At 37.9% G+C, this 14,887-nt stretch overlaps 1 protein-coding gene across 1 annotated transcript in view; it reads right to left on the bottom strand.

Annotated features, from left to right (window-relative positions):
* Positions 1-14,887, bottom strand: part of LOC104138067 (parapinopsin) — a 91,291-nt gene that overhangs the window by 40,018 nt on the left and 36,386 nt on the right. The gene's annotated exons all lie outside the window — the stretch shown is intronic.

Below are 14,887 nucleotides of genomic sequence, written 5' to 3'. Positions count from 1 at the left end.
GCAACTACTTCTCCAGAGGCTTACAGCGCAAAAAGATGGGCTAGCTGACAAACTGTAAAATTTCTGCCCTACCTAATTCAACTCTGTAGAACCGAAAATATATGAAAAATCACGAGTTATAGATATATATGGGAGGTGGGGATATACATGCCAATTTTTGTTTTGTTTCAGTTTTACACCAAATGATGACTTCAAGTGGAGCAGTCTAGATATATTCACAACAGAGTCAGAAATGTCATTACAAAATACGGTGAAGGAGTATGACAAGATATATGTATATCTTTTTTTTTAATAAGATGCTTCTGAATTATTCTGTCACTGTCTGACATGAGTGTTTCACTTCATATCCAGCCAGATCTTGCTCTTCGTCCATCTTCTGGAGTTGGATACAGTATTTCAAAAGAAAAGGAAAGACATGTTTCCTAATGCAAGAGGAACATTTAAATATGTCATAAAGTACAATAAATATGTCATAAAGTATTCTCCAACTAACTGAAAACAAATGTCAAACGTGACAGAGTCAGTCCTTTTTGTACCACTCTGGGCTATAGCTGTTGTTACATATTCACAAATCTGGCAAGCTGAAAGTTTATTTTACTTTGTCAGATGCACATTAAAATAAATAGCAGCTGGTGGAGTCAAAGGATTGAATTTCTCTGCTTTTCCACCATTTCATTTTCATATTACCATAAACTACTCTAGTACTGCAAATTTCCTGTTACTTTGATGAATTTGCTTTATAATCTTTGCAAATAACTGTTGTGACTGCCATGAATTTTAAGCATTTAAAATCAGAGAGCCAGAGGACTGGAAGGATCCTGAGGAGAGCTGGTGGTGTGTGTCACTACTCCTCCAATGCACACCCTAAAGCAGGACAAGCATACCTAGAGCAGTCTTGAGAGTTTTAAGAGAAAGAGATCTCTTACTCCTAAACAATCCATTCCACGATTCACTGCTTATTTGCTCAGAAACTTTTTGGTAGTATTCAGTCTAAGCCTTAATTCCTATAAATTGTTTCCTTTTGCTCTGCAGTAGCAGAGCTTTATATATGGGAAAGCTGTTCACATGTCTGTTCTCAAGCTTTACTTCTCTTGGCTAACAGTTTTATTACCAATTTTATTATTAAATAGATCATGTTTTGCAAACCTCCTAACATGTATGCTGTTTCTTTTCTAGGTCCTCCCTAATTTAGCTACACTTGCCCAGAACCGCACACACGCTTTTCCTGAGCCCTCAGCCACACAAAACAGACCACAGCAGAGGCCTGGTATACCACACCTCTGCTCACACATCCCAGGATATTATTTATTCTCTTCACAGAAGTATCATGTTCCTGAGTCACATACAGTTGGTGACCCATTATTCAAACTAGATCCTTTTTACTATACCTAACATGTCTTTACCCATCCTGTTTTCTCCCATCTAAGCAAAACTTTACACTTGCCTTAGCCAAACCTGGCACTCACTGTTAGTTTTAGATATAGATTTCCACTCCATCATCCAAACTGGTAATGAAAATGTTAAAAGCACTTGACAGATCACCATGAAATACTCACCCAGTGTAAGTATTTTTCATGAAGTTGGACACCTCTTATGGGGATTCCTTTAAGACCATATTTCCCTAGCCGCTATGAGAATATCATGCATCAAAAACTTATATCACAAGTACTGTTTCCTTTCTATTCAATAGACTAGGCATGCTATGAAAATGGAAATGACTTGACCAACTTTTCACCAACCCACATTGGCAGTTCTGACCTGGAACATTCAATTGCAAAGAGACTGAAACTCTTTTTTAAAGAACTTCTAAAGTAGTGAGAGCAAGAATAAAATAAAATAAAATAAAATAAAATAAAATAAAATAAAATAAAATAAAATAAAATAAAATAAATCTATCTCCTGGTTGGTGTGACTCAACCCTGACTTAATGGGCTATCCATTGAAAGGGGGTGGTTCAAAATGTCCTGGTAATGGATCTTCAGGAAAAAAAATTCCTTGACTGATATTTTTGGAATAAGTGCTCAGACTACAGAATTTTTTCCCCCTCCCATATCTGTGGAGCCTGAAGAGACGATCTTCTCTGATAAATCCTTATTATCTATATTTGGTAAGATTGCTGTGTGTAGATAGGATTCTCCAACTCTAAAAATGATTTGAAGAGCACAAAATGTAAAAAGCTTTTCAGTACAGGAAAAACAGGAAGCTAGATAGAAAACTGGTGAGACCACATGATGACAAAAGTATAAAAGGTTTATTCAGGGCTGAGAAGGCTCTAGGATGGAAGTGTCATGACTTCTTTGCATCAGTCTTCGTTGCTAAAGATCCCATGCATTCTTTGTAGCAGATACATTAGAGGACACAGACCAGTTTGAGATAAAATTGCAAGTATTAGACCAAATAGATAAGTTAGTGGATGCTGGGGGAGCCCTAGGGGCATGGGTCACAGAAGGTGGCCAGGTTTGTGTGCACTCCCCAGATAACATTTCCTGCTGTCAATGTCGGTAGCAGAATACTGGCATGACAGACCACCAGTGGAGAAGTCGTTATGCTCATATGAAGCGCTGGAGGAGCGCCATGCATAATTAAGCTTAGGGAACAATGGTCTGGTTGCAGATTTTGCCCTATAATGTCTGCATCAAAAAAATAAGCTAAAAGTTTTCCTGGGTCTTTTAGCAGGAATTCCCCTGCACAGTTTGCTTGCATTCCAGAATGAATGATCACTCTAATAGACATTGCATGTGTCACTTTATGCTGAAGAGGCTCTCCTGAGATTCATATTGTACTTTACTATCCATATGTACTTATTTATTCCTAGAATGATATTTTATGTGTATGCTGTTCACATCTAGGAAAGAAATTAATCCTCCTCTGAAGGCAATAGCCACAATTATTTCATCTTGTGGACACATAATATGGAGGATAGACAAAAACAGTTTTCTGACGGATTATTTTTTCCTCTCAAAGATATTTTTGTACTACCTCAAACATGAGATTAGGCAATTAATAAGCCACCAAATGCCACACAATTTCAAAAATTGCCCATAGCACAGAGTATTCATCCAAGAAGGGTGTACCCACAGACTACTTGCAGCTGACTCTGCAACCGGTCTCTACTGCTCTTCACTGAAAGTTCATCAAGCCTACCTTAAGGCAGCTCAGTGATTTCTATGGGGATGCCAGCATCACTTGGGGAAGAAGTGGCAGTTTTATAGCACTGATAGCACTGCCAGAGAACTCCCAGTATTTTTAAGAGCGAGTCAAGCATTTGAAAAGGTGATGAGCTGCATTAACTTCACTTAGATAAATCCTTGTCATGCCTTTGCGGAAAGAGCACACACACACACACGTAAAGTATACTGCCAGTCAAAGACAGTGTTGGTATAGAAGATAGATACACTACATTTTAAAAGTAGAATGTGCAGTTCTGCAGAAATTGTTAAGTTGGAGAGCTCCTTTTCAGTTTCATTTTTGGCCTGTAATCCTATGTAAAGTAAAATGAAGGAAACTACTGGTTTGTGACAGGCATACCCTCTTTGAAAGAAAACAATGAAAGACAGTAACAGTCCATAACATTATATTGGCTTTGATACTACTCATTCTTTTGAATCTTGTCAGCTCCAAGAAGAACACCACAGCCGTGATGGCAACTGAAAACAGTCAGTGCCGATTCCAAATTGTATTTCCAAGCAGAAAATTTGTTATGGCACTGTATCAGTTCATATGACCTATTTGCAATGTATTCCCACACCCCTGAGGTGCCTAAGGGCACACTAGTAGACTTCCATCAGTTAAAATCAGATCACGGCTTTTCTTCAGCATATTTTTACATTTGTATGCAGTGGTTATAATTCTAGAGCAGTGACGTGGCAGTTTAACAACTAACAAACTAATCTTCCACCAGTGAGACCACTGATTCCATATCTAAGAAGCTATCAGCTCATATAGCTGCAGTTTTTGCTCAGAAGAAATCTAACAGTAACCTTACATAGAGACTAAGGATATAGTTCTATCAGAATGGTTCAATCAGTAAACCTGACCAGTCACCTATACCTTAATGCAGTTAAGAATTCAGATGGAAAAAATCATTTTCAGAAAGTTCTCTGTTGATCAACACTAAAGTGAATGGGAAAGAAAAGTAAGTGAATGCAAAACTAAAGGAACTTACAGGAACAGAAAGAAATTGAAAGGAAAGAACCAAGGGGAATGAGCAATGGGCAAATCTGGCTACCAAACAATATAGTTTATGAAAATTTCTAAAAGAGGCATGGCTTAAATCTTTCATTTTATTTCCAGTTTGTGGATTGTAAGAATTCTGTATAATGTCTAAGTACTAGATGACCTGAAAACATGTTTTTTTTTTTTTAAAAAAAGATATTTTTAAAGCTATGCAGAATGTGGTGTGGAACAGTTAGATCTTGCTTGCTTATGTAGGTCGACATGGAAATTCAGAGCTGAAACTCGGCTTCTGAAATGTGACGCCGAGAATTCAGTGGGACTGTACATGAACAAGCCTACTGTCTTGCTTGGATCGTATTATAATCTCAAACTTTGGGATTTTAGCTTGAAGAAGCTGAGGGCCTCTTCCCAGGCTTCTCTTTCCAAAGTAGTTTTTTGGGTGTCAGTTAGTTACTGTTTGTGATTAAGTGACTGGCCAACTTAGTGATTGGTTTCTGAATTGTAGTTATGCCTGTATCTTTGTCTCTACAGAAAGCATACTGCCAAAGAGGCAATGTGAGTCTATCTTCTTTTTGCTTGTAAATTATATATTTAAAAGCTCTGAAAAAAAATCATATGTTTTACTTTAAAGATAAAGGATATATTAAGCCACATTACCGCCCTTTTCCTCATCTGTTGTCTACATTAATTCTGGGAACTTTCTCAGCCCAGCTGAAAGAGTTAATGCATTAAATTCTTCACAGAGAGTCTGTCTTAAATTTTTTAGTAAATAAGCTTGGCTATGAAGAACCAACGATAAATAAAATACTACGTTTAAGTAAATATACACTCTTTTCCATTATATTTCATCTAGATTCACATTGCTAGTTATTAGAGTCATAATTCTCCAGCTAACCAGACAAAATGCCAGGAGCAAAGGACTTTGAACAATAGTTGGTGCCCCATGCCACAAAACTGAAGTGAGGAAAAAGTTATGTTAGGAATAAAGTGTGTCATTGTTAACAGCTGAAGCGATGAACCACTGAACTAGGCTTTCCAGGGAAGCAGTAGAATCTCCCTTTCTTAAATTCCATAAATCAAGGATGGATGCATTTCTGGAAGATGGACTGATGCTTTGTCAAACGCATTGTTTTAGTTTGAATGAAGAGCAGCATCTCAGTGAAACATTCTGGCCACAGGTTGGCAGACTAGATAATCTAATGATCCCCTCTGGAGCTGAATTCTTATTAATCTTTAAATAAGCTTCCTAGGGTAGACAAGATCTGAATTTATAACGTGAACAATAAGTAAGCAAAAACAATATAAAAAAAACTAGAAAACTCATCTTAAAGAAACAGCTTCTTGAGCTGCGTTTTCCTTTACAGGTTACTTTTCACAAATTGAAGACAGCTTCAGTTAAAATAAATGATTATTTATTACAAATGCAGCTAATTAACAATACTGGTTAACTGCTATGACTTAACCTGGAAAATGAATGAGACCAGTAAATCTTATCACTAAAATCTATGTCCAGGGCAACACCTTTATTTGCTTATATGGCAGAATTAAAGGCACAGTCTGTCCAGGAGGATTATCAACACATCAAAGCCCTTAAAAACCTCTGATTTTTCAGAGCAGCTATTTTTGGCTTAATGAGCAAGCTCTGATTTTATTTGAAGACAGCTCCCTTTAATGCATACAAGTATGGCATGAGCACCAGAATGAAGGACAAAGTCAAAATGTAGAACCACTCTCAAACACGGCCCCACACCTGAAAGATGATAATTTTTGAACACTGGTTTCTAATGATGTTTTTCTCACTATATAAACTCTCCTTGAATGGCACTTGTTCTGTAGCTCTGGTCACAGTCATTAGTCTTTTTTGTGCCTTTCTATTTCACTTAAGTCCTTTCCAAATAAGGGAGCAAAATTCCTCACAGCATGTAAGTTTATGCAATGGTATAATAACATGTGGGATTTTGCTCTCAATTCCTTTCTTAATACTTCATAAACAACTGAATTATTTTCTTCGTTATGCTGAGCCCAGAACTGAATTTTTCACAAACTTACTAAAACTGACTCCAAGAATTCTTTGAAGAGTGTTAACCAAAAGCTCTTAATTATATATGTATTGCTAAGATTTCTTTTCTCCAAACAGAGGACCGTACCTCAGGCACTATTATCACCTACTGCTCTCATAAGACCTGCAGACTCCATTCTTCTCCTCTAGTACTACTGGAGCCATTGTCACCCACCTTCACCCTCGAGCTATGACAGTATTGCCAAAGCTTCTTGCTCCCTTGGTTCCTAGGTTTCCTGCTTCAGACAACGCTTAATGACCATTGTCCGGCTATGCCAATTCGGGCCTCAAACATTGCTGCATGCTTTCATAATCAATGGCACTCATTTCCCAGGTCATGTCCTCAATAGATATTTGCTATTATATCATTTGCTATTATATCTGTTTGGATTCATTTCTTTTAAAGGAGGCTGAAACAAGCACTACCAGAGATGATCTATGCTGGGCATTTAGATTTTGAATCTCTGCACAGGGATCTGTGGTTGGATACGTATATCACTCTGCCTGCAAATTAATACGATTCCCAATTGCAAAACATGTCCTTTATCTTTCTGGGAAGAGTTTGGCATTAGGATAATACTCTTTTACAGCCTAATTTTGCTTGAGATATACTGGTCCAGGCCCTTTTTTTTTTTTTGGACAATAATATATATCATTTGACTACATCCAGGGAAGCAACATAGATATTTTAAATAAACTAGTTTTTTTTTCTAATTCCAGTTTCAAGGGATCTGGCATATGTCTGGACAGTACCAAGACGCAAACTACTCTAACAAAGATTTATTAACAGGTCTGTTCAAGTCAATATCTGTGAAACACTGATATTACACATTCAGGTCACTTGTGAGAAATATTTTCATTTCTGAGTTCTATTCTGGAAGAATCCTTCAGAGTGCAATGAGTAAAGTGAAATGGCTAACGTCAGAGCCAGTATGAAGCCTGTCCACTAAGAATTCTATCACCTCTGAGAGAAAAGGATGGTTTAAACGATGGTTCCTTATAAAATTCCACAGTTGTTCTCGAAAGACCTAAACTAATCGAGCAATACCTGTGCATCGCCAAGGAAAGGTCAAAGTAAAAAGACTACTGAGCTAACAAGATGATTCAGCAGGCTGAAATCGTATTTCTTTTAACTTGACATTTAGACTGAATTAACATCCTGAACTTACTCAGCAAGCAATGGAGCTCAAAGTAAATCCATTTACTTTTATATTGAGAAAATCCAAAATGTGCCAGAGTGATATGACTAAGCATCTACTGAGCCTTGACCATCCTAGAGCACAGAAGCAAGAACAGGGCAGAAGAGCTTTTTCGCCACTGAAGAGTAAAAGAAAACATATAAAAAGAAAGGGCTCCCACAAGTAGCATGCAATTAATAAAAGGCCAAGGCCAGATTGCCAATCACAGTTACAAATTTTCTCAACAAAGGGCTTAAAGACTGATGTGAAAAGACCAGGTTGAAAAGATATGAAAGTCAATTCTTTTAACTTGACATTTAGACTGAACTAATACCTTCAACTTGCTCAGCAAGCGAGAGAGATAAAAGTATCAGGATAGGCTTCTAGTGAGCGCCTGCAAGCTATACAAATGGCAAAACTAGAAAGCAATATCCAGTTGAATTAGGTGAACTTTTCCAGAAGCGGGTGTTTTCTCTGGCCCAGCTCTTATTGAAAGTATCAGAACAGAGTTGAGTGCTTTTGGCCCTTAACTAGAGATATCTATGATCAGAAACTAGCAGCAATACTCATCCTATTTTCCGTGCAAGGAAATGGCTTGTTTACAAACTTAAAACCAAGCTTTAAACATGCTCAATGGGACTGCTGATAGGAACCGAGACATGCACATGCTTCAGTGTTCTCAGGGCAGACCAAGCTCCATTCGTCATGGGAACATTTGTCTTTTCTTTTCTTTTCTTTTTTTTTAATTTAGGCTCAGAATATCTATGAGTTTCTTTCCTTTCTACTTCTACGTAGGTTGTTTTTATTCATACCTTCTTTATGATTAATATTTAATAGGCCAGAGATAAGCAGCAAGATCACAGCTAAATGGATATTTCTCTTTCCATACGTTCTGGTTGATTTCAGGAGAGGTGTTACATGATTAGATAAAATGGATGTTACAGCCTTCTGAAACACTACGATATTGTGCCTCGTCCCCCTTTTACACGACTAGCAACAAACCTGTCTGGTATTACCAAGATCCTCTTATTAAACACCTTACACGCCTTTTATTATCGAAGAAGCTGTTTAGTTCACAGATCTCCTATCTGAATTTCGATCACCACTCTTAGGTACAACAGAAGGCCTGGAATATACCCTAAAGGCAGCCCTATCACAAACTCAGCTGTGATTAATCTAACTGCTTAGCAGACGTCACTTCTACTATTAAAAGACAAACAATTACCTACTCATGGTAAGCTAAGATCATCCCATCTCAATCCAGAGTCAGTTGTTCATTGTTTTAAGATGCATGCAGTGTAGGCTTTATAAAAGAATAACCGTGACAAAAAGATGCTGATCTAACAGAAAAGTGAAGCTTCAGATCCAGCAAACTTAAAAAGTGAGACTGAATGTTCATTCTTTTTACTTTTGTATCTTGTAATAAAAGAAGAAGAATGAATTAAGGCCACAAACAGGGCAGTGGTTGTTACAATGAAAATTGTATGGAATAGAAAAGTTAGGGAAGTCAATGGATTAAGTGCTGTCTTCTCAAAAATAACTTGAGAAATACAGTCATACACTTTATGTAGATTTCTCTGAAGAAAACACTGGCTGCCTGTGATTATATCTTGTCTTTCCCTAGCCTTTACCTGTCCAGAGGGGTACTGATTTATTGCATAAGGAGTCCTGTGATTTTGAAGTTGTAGATCTCTGTAATTAAGCAGTTCAAGAGTTCATCTGACAACTCCATTAATTACTCAGAGAAGTTCAAATGAATCATGTGCCCTGATAATAAGAGATGTAAAACTGTCTCTGTGGTATGACAGATCCATATCATTTCTCCTAGGAAGGTTCAGACTAAATCATCTTTCAGTGAAGGAGGCTCCCTTTAAAATTAAAGTGTCAGGTGCAAACTGGAAATTGCCTGAATGGTATCGGTTTTCTTCCAGCAGGACAAGATGTTTTGAAGCGGCAGATGCTAGAACTTAATTTAAAAAGCTGTAAAAGCTGCTACTCTATAGCTGCTAACTATTTCGCAGAGTGTTTTCACGCCGACCAAGGCTGCACTCAGGCAGAGCGCAGGCTATTAGCTCCTAGACCTGCCCAGCTGTGGCTCCTTGACCGGCATGAGATACTCTGAGCCCCGGCTGCTTCCCACCTTATCCCCCTAGCACATTCGTAAAAAAGATTTCTGTTCAACCAGATGACTGCCCCAGTTGTACTCAAATGATCCCTTCCTCCATGCCCCCAACAGCTCATACAGTTGGTATCCTAGCAAAAAGTTGTCAACTTTCTGTTTAAGCATCAGAGTTTGGCCTTAAATCTGTGTTTAATCCAGCTGAGTTAGACTGCATAATGAGTGCAATAGGATTATATTCTATCAAGGCTTAGGCTATTGCCCAATTAAAACTACTTAGGCTGTTGTCAGTCTATTTTCTTTGATACAGACAAATAAAATGAAGCCTAAAATAGAAGTCTGTGTGTTTACAATCTTATTGGACCCATTTCTGCCATCCTTTGCCACTTGTGACAGCAGCCTCACTTAATCGTTAGGCCCACTCAAATGCGTAGAGCCAGCTGCCTACTGAGATACTAGTAAATTGAAGTATGACCCCAGCTTTAATCTACTGGAACACAGAAGCTAATTTCCACTGACTCACTGTAAGATGGGGCCAAACAGTCTGGTCATCTTTCCATCTCTTTCAGCTTACCTGCAAGAAATCAGACCTTTCTGAAATGCTGTCTCTAAAAAGAGGTTTCCCAGATAAAGCAGCAATAATTTAGTAAAGGGAAAGAATTCCATAAAAAGTCCTGGCTGATTATTTTAGTAACAGAGGAAAAAAACAAGTAATGACCAAAAAAAAATTCCTGTAGTAAAGCTGATCTGGACTGAATATATGAAAGTGATGGAGTGTGTAATTAGACCATGTGAAAATTAATGTGACTTTTCAACATTTTTTTCACCATACTGATGAGGCTCAGTAAGCTAAATACTAGTATTTGAACTTTTGCCCTTGCAAAACCTCAAGGGCAATGAACCACTATGTAAATGTGAAAGCTGCAGATCTATTACCATATCACATTATGCATACTGAACAGGGTGGTGAAGATGGAGAAAGTAGAAACTGGTTTAGTTAAAACCACAAAAACTCTCTTGGCATTCTATAAGCAAGCAGCACTGCAACAGTGAAATATAGGAATTTAATTTGCAAAGAGACAGATTACAAATCAAGTAAGGTCAGAATTATTCTAGTGTGACATTTCTGCTCCAGGAAATTGATTCATAAAAGTAAAAATATTCTGTGGGAACATGCAAATTTGAGACATTTCTGGTGGAACCCAAGAAATTTTCTAGGCTTCTCTCTCGCTCCTTGACAATTTGCCTAATAGATCTAAAATGCCTGGGCTTTTGGTTCCCAGTTATTTCATGGAGCTACTGTATTCAGGATCTTGGAATTAACAAGTATTTTAGCTCATCAGCCTCAAGAACTTCCAGGCTTTCTCGTGTCACGTCATGTTGTCTAATCAACTGCTGTCATAGGGCACCATGACCTTGAGTGGTTTCAGGGTCAAGAGGGGACTGTTTTATTTTATAACATCTAAACATCCTAGTGGAGGATTATGTGAAAAAAATCAGTTAGGAAAACTGATTTCCTAATCTGTGAAAAATAATATAGTTTAGATTTTTTTTTTCCTTTTTTCAAGAAAAGAAATCTCTCCAACAAAAATTGCAAGCTGGGAGGACATCAGAAAGTCTATTTCCCAACCAGCTGTATTTAAAATAGTTTTCACAATTATCTGAGGTCAAGGAAAAAAAGCCAGAAACTTAGAAATTCATGTGCACACACAGAACTCTTTCATACAAGAAGCTGCCTTTAGGGAAGACAAGAAAATTCCAATTTTCTTAAAACTGGATTAAAATCAAACCTCTCTGGAAAGGGAAGACACGGAATTCTAAAAGCATGAATAGCTATTTCTATTTCTATATCTATGAAGTAAGATCACGCTCTCAACCCCTCATCATCCAGCCTGCTTACCTGTTAGCATGCTTGGCTCCTTGGCACAGTTTTGCCCTAGAATTCTTTACAATGATGCCTTCAGCAACTATTTGAAAGACAGCAAGCATTAGAGGTAATTTGCTGCAGGGGTTATGGTCAAGGCTGCCCCAGGCACAGACTCCTTTCTCCATCGTCCTTGGACACTGTACCCACTTTGTTCTTTACTGCATGATTAAGTTTGCAGGTAAAATTGTTTTCATGTATGTGAAAGAATACTGTCTTTGGGCACTGCACCTTGAAGCTTCAGGATTTCCCAGATACTGGAAGGAAAGCAAACACAAGGTACCAATGAACGGTAACGGTTACTACAAAAGTCCATGGCCAAATCCTGTCTGTGGTTACAAGTAACACAGGACTAACCTAGAGAATAAGGGTGGAAGAAGTCATTCTACGTCAACATTGCAGGTAGCTGCTCAAAAGTGCTTTTCCCATGGAAACATATCTACAGTGCTACCTGCAGAATAATTTGTTTTGCTCAAAGCCTGTTGCCAGGGACCCTGCCTAAGGTCACAGCTTAGTCTCTTACGTGGAGCCATACTACAGGAGATTGAATAACTGCGCCTCAATTCTTAGTGCTGAAATGACAGTAAACAAAAAACCATTCTCTACTCCACAGAACACTTTTCTGTACATTTAACCTTTCCAATTTTTATATCTAGTGATTTAAAAAAAAAGTTATGCTTTTACCTATCATGAAAAATCTTTACAAAATGATCTCCTGAACTGCGACATTGTGAGTGCTTGGTATTGGTGTACACCATTCGCTCTTAACTGAAAGACCTGTCAAATCTAAGCCTATTCTTTATGGAGAATATGCATCCAGAGATTAAAGCATCAGATCTTAAATTAAATTAGATTAAAGCAGAGAGACATGGCACTCCTGGAGAGAGTCCAGCGGAGGGCTACCAAGATGATTAGAGGGCTGGAGCACCTCTCCTATGAAGAAAGACTGCAAGAGCTGGGCCTGTTCAGCCTGGAGAAGAGAAGACTGAGAGGCGATCTCATCAACGTGTACAAGTATCTGAAGGGGGAGTGTCAAGAGGATGAGGCCAGTCTCTTCTCCGTGGCGCCCAGCAACAGGACAAGAGGCAACGGGCAGAAACTGAAGCACAGGAAGTTCCACCTAAACCTGAGAAAAAACTTCTTGACTGTGAGGGTGACAGAGCATTGGAACAGGTTGCCCAGAGGGGTAGTGGAGTCTCCTTCCCTGGAGATTTTCAAAACCCGTCTGGATGTGATCCTGGGCAATATGCTCTAGGTGACCCTGCTTGAGCAGGGAGGTTGGACTAGATGATCTCCAGAGGTCCCTTCCAACCTAAACGATTCTGTGATTCTGTGATTCTGTGATTCTGTGATTCTGTGATCTTAAATTTCCATTAGTTTGTTACTGAAGCTTGTGACAAGCTTTTTTACTCCCTACTTTAATTATAGAATGAAAAATGGCAAACCCAATGAAATCCTATTTTCAGCCCAGCCGTTAGCTTAATTTACAATGAATTTGTATAGCACCAGATTTATGGCAACCTTTCATTGATACTTCTCCACTAAATACAAACAATTAACTAATGATTTACACCTATGTAAGTACAGGGGAAACAAGATCATAGTCCTTTCTCATTCCTGTTTTGTTTCCAACATGCTCTGGCTTCAAAAAATGAAGAGTAATCTGGTCATGCATGCTTCAACAGTCAATCCACACTTTTTAATTAGAAATGCACAGAACATCTCTGAATGAATGTTTCCATTATCCAGGAGCTGGACGTGTGTGTATACAAGACCTGACAGCAGCTGAAGTCTCTAAACACTTTGGAAGGTATTTCACATTGAATAGACTCACCTTATCTTCTCTCCCTTAACAACTGAGCTGAACTTATGTGCCTTGCAGCTATACACAGAGAAAAAAATGTTAACCATCTCCTTTATTTCTCAGGATTTCACATTTTTCTCAGGTACTGTAGAAAACGCTGGATTTTGTGCCCACGAGGCAGACTCCTTCAATGAAAAGTGGTATTAATGTGGCGCACAAAACTGAAACCTTTTTTTATGGCTGAAGCAGCAAACCCTAAAAAATCAATGCTCATACTAACGATATTATACGCTTGCGATACTCATGCTCATACTAGCTGTATTATGCTTATTATAGCTATATTACAACCTATTCATCTTCTGGGAAAACCCTAACAGTTAAGAAAGAATACAAGGATAAGTTAGTCCTTTAAAATTAACCATGCCAATAAACCTTCCTCTGAGGTAATCAAAGCAACTTTATATGCTAGCAAGCTTATTATAGAAAAAGAACCAGATAAAAGGGATAATCAATGTTTGCTTCATTGCAGTATCCTCGAACAGAAATGTAAGGCTAGAACTGTCTGAAATTTGGATTTTTGACATCTGAAAGCTGCTGTTAATGAAAATTAAAACAAATATTTTTAAAGTCCTCATGAAATAAATTCCAAAATTCAGTTTCAGAATGCTACAGATTTTGTTTCAGAAGTTATTGTTACATTTGTATTTTACATTATGTGCAGGCATAGGATAACAATACCATAATGGTATAAACATTTAAATACTGTACTGTTGTTTTGAAAATCACTGAAAACAGGCACTTTTTTATTAAGAAATTATTGATACATTGTATCCACTTTTCAGCTTAAAGTGGACATAAACTGTAATACAGTTTACTACTAGTGGGATTCATCTTACACGCTTTTGTTTGACAAAAGTTGTCTATTTTGGGATTAAATAAATTACATCCTTGGAGTTGCCTGTCTTTCTCTATTGACTGTAGAAGGAGTACAGACAAAAAACTTAGACTAGACAGATGCCTGAAGTGCTTTGAGCTCTCAGAGTTAACTTCTCAATATTAGACGATTTACTTCTGCAGAGTGAGAATAGTAGTATCAGCTTTACAAAGCATTGCAAAACCTGTGTGTACGCAGAACATTTACAAACTGCCAGAGAAAAATAATTATCAAAATGTCTTCAGTGAAAGAAGAAAGGAGGAGACCAGTGTGTGTAGAAAATGGCATCAGAACACAAGAAATGAAGGGAAGCAAGGGGACTCAGGGCCTGTGAAAAACAAGAGTGGCTATGGAAGCGTTTAGAATATTTTTAAAAAGAAAAGAAGCTGATGCTCTAGAGGAGTTTACATTTCTCTAAGACCACTTACAGATTGTGACCTGATTCTAAATATTCAACACAATAACATTAACTCTCTAGGAGAAATGGCAATGGCAATGATTTTTTGTTCTCCCTTCTTTTTTTTTTTTTTGGTGTTCCAAGACTTTCTACGACTTTTTTCTTAACAGTTTTCAAAATAGTTGTCTGAGACATGACCTCACCTGCAGGCTTTTGAAAAGCTTCATCATGGTAGAAGCCAAGAAGGCTTGAGAATAACCAGATCTTCAAAGAACTACATGGAGCTTAACGGATTT

The sequence above is a fragment of the Struthio camelus genome, chromosome 1, assembly GCF_040807025.1.
Source record: "Struthio camelus isolate bStrCam1 chromosome 1, bStrCam1.hap1, whole genome shotgun sequence".
In the NCBI taxonomy this organism is placed as follows: Eukaryota; Metazoa; Chordata; class Aves; order Struthioniformes; family Struthionidae; genus Struthio; species Struthio camelus.
This window is presented reverse-complemented; position numbering and strand designations above follow the sequence as displayed.